The sequence below is a fragment of the Hylobates moloch genome, unplaced genomic scaffold, assembly GCF_009828535.3.
Source record: "Hylobates moloch isolate HMO894 unplaced genomic scaffold, HMol_V3 SCAFFOLD_18, whole genome shotgun sequence".
Lineage (NCBI taxonomy): Eukaryota > Metazoa > Chordata > Mammalia > Primates > Hylobatidae > Hylobates > Hylobates moloch.
Window position 1 is genome coordinate 48,550,518 of NW_026652293.1, and position 7,661 is coordinate 48,558,178.

Sequence of the window (7,661 nt, forward strand, 5' to 3'; positions counted from 1 at the left end):
CAAGCATTCAAAATTAAGTTTTCCCTAAATGGGTAAACACCTAATCTCTTTTCTGAGGCCTACTAGATTTATATTTTGGTTTTTATAAATATGTATGGGAAGTTTATATTAAAGATTTTGTAATTGTTGATCCTTTCATTTAATTAAACATTTGAAAGAGTGCATTTTTTCCACATTCATAAGTGATCATACGGATTTCCTCAAATTTTCCAGAGAAGAAAAAATAACTATACTTGGGTGGAGCTAGAACATGGAATGGAAAGTTTCAGTCCAAAAGGCATTTTTTCCATCAAGTTATGAACATGTGAACATGGAATTATAATTGAAACCATTTTGTATACTTCACCATCAAATTCATACTGAAAATAATGTTTTACTATTTTAAGCAACAGATAATAGAAAACTCTCACTGGTCCACAGAATTTATTAAATGTCTGCAATGGCACCACTGCATTAACCATGCTGGAGTGGTCAATGAAGTCAATGGCATGATTTTAAGGATATTAGATATGTGGAGGAGAACTAAATAAAACCTGTAGATAAATCAATGTTTTATAGTGAACCAAAAACTTTTGAGATGGTTTAATGCAACACAATTAAGTTTAGCTAGTGCTAGATTCTAGAGTTGGTAGATTAAAACAAAACTTGCCTTTAGCTTCCTATGCTTTTTCTTTTTTATTGTTCACTTTCCAATGATAATTTAAATGAGCACTGAGCAGATCAAAACCAAATATCTGAAGAGCATGTAAGGTAGAAGAACCTACAGATAATTCATTTAACCCAAACCAGCCCAATTTACAGTGAACATAAACTAGAAGAGCTTTGAGACACTGATTTTGTGGAGTCCCTGCGCCTGGTGCTACTCTCTCTGTTTCAAGTTTAGCAAAAAAGTGGTTTACATTTGTCATGCCTACATGCTGTCGTCTTATTGACTTCTCAAACCACTGCACTAAAATTGTTCTTGAAAAGATTACTCCTAAATTCATTTTGAGTTTTCAGTTAACTTAATTGAGTTACCCGTAGTATTTGCATTACTGATCAAACACTCTTTGAAATTTTCTCTGCCTCTGGCTTCCCCTGATTTCCTTTTTAACTTCTAAGACAAATCCTTCTCAGTATCTTTTCCTGATTTCACTTTGCCTTTTCCTCCATTCCCGCAATTTCCCATTTTCTTCTTTTCCTACCTGTCCCACAAATGATGGTGTCCCGGGGCTCCCTCCTTAGGTCCCTTATAGTTTCACTATTTACATTCTTTATGGTAACCATCTACTTTTTAGTTTTAAATACCAGCAGTGGTACTCTGCTCCTCCTATTCGACAGACAGCCACACATCTTCTTGTGCAGTGTCAGCTGCATCCCTGAGTCACTATGGTTAAAGTGAAGGGTGGAGTAAATGGTTTTGGCCGTATTGGGCACCTGGTCACCAGGGCTGCTTTTAATTCTGGCAAAGTAGATATTGTCACCATCAATGATTCCTTCATTGACCTCAACTACATTGTCTACATGTTCCAGTATGATTTCATCCATGGCAAGTTCCATGGCACTATCAAGGCTAAGAACAGGAAGTTTGTCATCAATGGAAACCCCATCGTTATCTTCCAAGAGTGAGATCCCATCCAAATCAAATGGGGTGATACTGGTGCTGATTATGTTGTGGAGTCCACCAGCATTTTCACTACCATGGAGAAAGATGGGGCTCTTGGGGTGGGGAGTCAAAAGAGTCATCATCTCTGCTCCCTTTGCTGATTCCCCCTGTTCATGATGGTCATAAAGCATGAGAATTGTAAAAGAAAATCAGCAATGCCACCTGTACCACCAACTGAATAGCCCCCTAGCCAAGGTCATCCAGGACAACCTTGGAAATCATGGAGGGACTCATGACCACACTCCTGGTCACTGTCACCTCACCCAGAAGACCATGGATGCCCCCTCTGGGAAACTGTGGTGTGATGGCCATGAGGCTCTCCAGAAAATCATCCCTACATCTACTGGTGCTGCTAAGGCTGTGGGCAAGGTCATCCCTGAGCTAAACAAGAAGCTCACTGGCATGGCCTTCCATGTCCCCACTGCCAACATGTTGGTATGAGACCTGACCTGCCATCTGGAGAAACCTGCCAAATATGATGACACCAAGAAGGTGGTGAAGCAGGCATCAGAGGGCCTCCTTAAAGACATCCTGGGCTATACTGAGCTCCATGTTGTCTCTTTAACAGTGACACCCATTCTTCCACCTTTGATGCCGAGGCTACCATTGCTCTCAATGACTACTTTGTCAAGCTCATGTCCTGGTATTACAGTGCAGTTAGCTACAGCAACAGAGTAGTGGGCTTCGCAGACCACATGGCCTCTGAGGAGTCAGAACCCCAGACCATCAACACCAGCAAGAGCACGAGAGGAAGAGAGAGGCCCTCAGCTGCTAGAGAGTTCCTGCCACACTCAGTCCCCCACCACACTGAGAATCTCACCTCCTCACAGTTTCCACGCAGACCCCCTGAAGAGGGAGGGACCCAGGTATCCCTACCTTGTCATGTGCCATCAATAAAGTCTCCTGTACTCAGCCAAAAATATTAAATAAATAATGGATAAATAAATACATATGTACATAAAAAATAAATACCAGTAATCTTCTAGAGACTTCCAAATAGGAATTTCCTTTCAAAGCTGTATCTCTTTAAAGCTGCATCTCTAGCTCCTTAAAAGGCATCTCCACTTGGGTAGTGTATCAATCAGGGTCCAGTTAGGAGATAAAAACCACACCAGTAATTTAGATAGGAAACTTTGAATGTACAGAATTAACTAACAAAAGATGATTAATTACTAAAATGAGGAAAAAGAGGGCTGTAGAGGTAAATAGTAAATGCCAAAAGCTACAACCTCTAGGGCTATATAACCGTGAAAAACTGAGTAACTAGGATTTTAAAAGAGCTGCCCTTTCCACCTCTCTCTGAGACTGAAGTCCAGATCTCTTGGGAGAAGATGCAGCTGTTAGAGGAACATGCAGTGGTAGAAAACTTGCCAGAAGGCACAAGGCTGGAGGTGGCCTGAGAGGGTTTCTGAGGTGAATGTCCATGGCCTTCCACATGCTGATTTACTGGCTGCCAGATCCAAAGAAGAGCCACACTGAAATAGGAAGGGAGGGCCCTTCTGCTGTTATGGCCTTGCAGTATCTCTCCAGGGCTCTCTGTTGATAAAACCTAACACTGAGCCAGCTAGCAAAGGAGAAGTGTTTACAGGGTCTGGCCAGTATCTCAGAGCAAGAAGGGTGGATTTAGGGGCTCAGATGTGATAAACAGAATTGGCACAAATGGTCCACTTATACCTCCAATTCAACTTGCTAAAAATGAGCAAGTTGAGCAACTCATTTTCCTCTGGTTCTTCTCTTACTCAATGGTATCACCATCTCCCTAGCTGCACCAACTGGAAATCTGGAAGGCATCCTAGATACTTCACTTTTACTCAGATACATATGGTCAGTCACCAGCAGAGCCCGGCTATGAAAAGTGTGCAGAGCCATGACAGAGGCATTGTCATTCCAGCTGGCTGTGGAGTAACTAGTTCAACCATTGTGGAAGTCAGTGTGGCGATTCCTCAGGGATCTAGAACTAGAAATACCATTTGACCCAGCCATCCCATTACTGGGTATATACCCAAAGGACTATAAATCATGCTGCTATAAAGACACATGCACACGTATGTTTATTGTGGCACTATTCACAATAGCAAAGACTTGGAACCAACCCAAATGTCCAACAACGATAGACTGGATTAAGAAAATGTGGCACATATACACCATGGAATACTATGCAGCCATAAAAAATGATGAGTTCGTGTCCTTTGTAGGGACATGGATGAAACTGGAAAACATCATTCTCAGTAAACTATCGCAAGGACAAAAAACCAAACACCACATGTTCTCACTCATAGGTGGGAATTGAACAATGAGAACTCATGGACACAGGAAGGGGAACATCACATTCCGGGTACTGTTGTGGGTGGGGGGTGGGGGGGGCGGGGACAGCATTAGGAGATATACCTAATGCTAAATGACGAGCTAATGGGTGCAGGAAATCAACATGGCACATGGATACATATGTAACAAACCTGCACATTGTGCACATGTACCCTAAAACCTAAAGTATAATAAAAAAAAAAAAAAAAAGTTGACTTGATTCCACACAAACAGTGTCTCCCAAGGGCAGTCCCTATAGGTCCAGGACCCTTGTCTCTGTGGTGGAAATTGAGCTGTTACTCATGATTCTCTCCTTTTGCTCTGCAGTTTGGAGCCTTGGGGAAAATCTCTCATATGTTTTCTTCCTTGGAACTCTTTGGAAGTGGCCAATCAGACCTGATGATGAGAGATATGTATTTTTTTTTCTTTGCTGCTTCTGTTTTGTGTAACCCAGGCAAAAATTATGTGAATGCAACAACACAGGGATACAGTCAATATTACAGAAGCCTATTTATGTCTTATTTGTAGCTTATTTTAAAACCAGTGGTTTTTACCACTAAAATAGAATCTTTTTAGTAATCTGTAATAGGAACAGTTTTTGCTTTGAAATATACTTGTGATACAAATTGTATACAGAAAAAACCATCGTTTTAATTTAACTATTTGATGTATTCCTCATCCAAATTTCATAAGTTATTTTAAATGTTCTCCAAATATTTCTGATTTCTTCTAGAGCATGTGTCTTCAATATATGTATATTAATATACAGATGATATACATATGCTTCTCTAATCACGCATTGAGTATATATAGAAACATATACAAATGTAGTGATAGACAGATTACATTAAAATTAATATAAAGAAATTCTAATATTTAGTTCCACCCTGATGGACTGTCTTGTGTGTGTCACTTAAGGTTTACGTATCCAGCATTGGTGACAACTCTGTTCATCTTTGTATGAACAGGGCAAACAGGAAATCAGATTTCTGTGTGTTCTCTGAGGAAGTATCATAGTTTCAAAACAGTGACTAGTTTGTGTCCTGTGCAGGTTCTTATTTAATAAGAATATGCCTTCTAGCCTTGCACTCACCTTACCATACACCTCTCTGATGGGTTTCTACTCCAATCAAGGGGCAGAATGGTAGAATGGAGAGAATTGCTGAAGTTTTGTGGTATCGCAATTGCAGCTCTGTCATTAACTGATTTTGTGCCCTTGTGACTTTGTACAAGTTACCTGATCTCTTTTACACTTGTTTTTCTGGAAATAGAAGGGTTTCAAGCCAGAAGGATCAGGCTTGGGAGCCTGTAAAGCACATCTCTTTTCTGACCCATGTGTAGAGTACTGTCAGATTTATTATAAGCTGGTGCACTTAAGAGGTATCAAGAACTCCTTAATTGGTTCTGTAGTATTGAACTTTGAGACTTACCAGAAGATAGAACTGAAGCTATCAGAAAGTGGAGTTTCTGCATAAGGCACCATATCAGTGCCAGATTATCACCAACAATATTCCAGAAAGGTGGTCATCCAATTTCCACCTCTTGGGATGGAAAATTCACTCGTTTTTAAACAGATTATCTCCAGTAAGAAAAGTTTTAAATGAAACTGTGTATTTAATATCTGAACACCAAATACATATAAATTATATACATATGTGTAATAAAATAATTTACCTTTATATATATACATGGTGACCCTTGGAAAATCTGAAGGCAACTATCATACTCCCCTTGGTCTCTTACCTTTAACAGAAACATGTTCAATTCTTTAAATAAGTTTTCACATGCAATGACTTCCAGCTCCCTTGCTTACTGATTTGTTATTCTCTGAATATTCTGGAATTAGTTCTGGAATTAGTTTGAAGGTTACTAGTTCCCGAAAAGTGGCCCCAGAGCTGGTTTTCTGAGCAGGCCCCAGCTCCTGCTGAGCACTGCCTCATTTTGGGGGGCAGATCATTCCTACTCCCTCTTACCTACTCACTCCAAGTGATATTTTCAAAAGCAAGCAAAGCTTCAAGCCTTTTGGATCAAACTCTATTCTTCATTTGTTTCTAGATAGCTGGCTGAAAGACTGAAACCTGACCAGGGCATGTGTTTTTGGATTTTACTTCCACTGTGTCTTTCTGCTTGACGTGGATCTTTGAACGCTAAATTTTGTTAGGTTTCTTGAATACTAAAACTCATTTGTGACATCCAGTTTTCCCTGATACACTGGATTCTGACCTCATTTTTGCCCACAGGACTCCCAGTGCTATTCTTTCTGCCTGCCCGCATCCCAGGCCTAATTTCTCCAGAATTTCTTGTCTTACGATTATCTTGAGTCTGACACAAAAGTCTCTTCTTCCTCTCAATTCCTCCAGCTCTGAATGTCTGCACCATTCATTTCACATTTATCAAACATAGGCTTGGGTCATCAGTTACCCTTAAAAGCACATGTCTGGTCTGCCCAGTTGGATTAATCATATTCTGTAGTTGGAACTAGGGTTTTTGATATTTTGATAGTCAATACAATGCTTAATGTAAATCCTTGAACAAATTAAATTCTTAATAATGCTTAATAAATAATTGTTGGGCTAAAGCTCAACACTCCTACTCCTGCGGTGGCCAAACATGACTTCTCCTTTAACGTACTTTGGAAAATGATTAGGTTTTTGGACCAGTCATTAGATTTGTACCTTGAAGAATTTGTTTATTTCCTCTTCTCTGACTTTTAAAATTGTGTCACATGCTGGATATTCCTTTTAGGTTTGGTTGCCAGGAAAGTTATAATGAAGTTCACCTACTGTGTTGGCTCCATGCTTCCCTTACTGTTTTCAATTCTAACTTCCAGTTTTTATTTCTATTATAATAATTGTATGTTATGCCTTTCTCTCATTTTTTAGTAAGACATTTTAAAATCCTTTCTGAGAAGGAAGGGTATTACAAATACATTTGAACAAGGCTCTTACTAATAGAAATAAAAGTTTTTTAAACTTTTTTTTTTTTGCATTTTGACATTTAGGAAGTAAAAAAAGAACCAATCTGAAGAAGATATAAGAGGCAGAGTAAGTCTAGATCCCTACCCATTGAAGAAATATTTATCATTTTGCAAACAAGCTGATTGTAATTTTTTTTGAAATGTAAGATGAATTAAATAATTGGAACTTCAGATGGAAAAGAGACTAAGAGATTCATATGTTACAAATAATACTACTAAGTTACTTAGAACGGAGCCACCTGGACAGAATCCATGTTGATATGTGAAAGAAAGGCAAGTAATTTCCTTGAGATATACCTCCATGAAATATCTTCCAAAATAGGCAAAATATGAGTTTGGGGTACAATAAGAAATACTGAACTTAAATCAATGTTTAACAACTCTAAGGGACATGGAGTAACTATAAAGCAATGAGAAGTTTTGTGTGTTGTTCATTTTAACTATTTTTGAGTCCTATTCCATATTACCCTAATGTCGTGACAAGGTGAAAATGGCAAGTTTCCTGTAATCAGTGCTAGACATTAGATTGTATTCCAAATTCCATACAAATTATTTTATACTACCTAGTTTAGTGCTTTAGTTTTATATTATTGTCTAGTTGATTCAACTGATGGTTAGATACAGGAGACACAAATGCATAAGGTCTAGCAATTGATTTCAAGAGCTTACTTCCTAATAGGAGAGCATATAGACTGGAATTAATCTAATTATATCCGTTGTATTTCATCTTGCCTC

The 7,661-nt window shown here is 38.8% G+C and overlaps 1 pseudogene; it reads left to right on the forward strand.

Annotated features, from left to right (window-relative positions):
* The first annotated feature begins 1,368 nt into the window (after positions 1 to 1,368).
* On the forward strand, positions 1,369 to 5,424 carry LOC116457427 (glyceraldehyde-3-phosphate dehydrogenase-like; annotated as a pseudogene).
* The last annotated feature ends 2,237 nt before the right edge of the window (positions 5,425 to 7,661 follow it).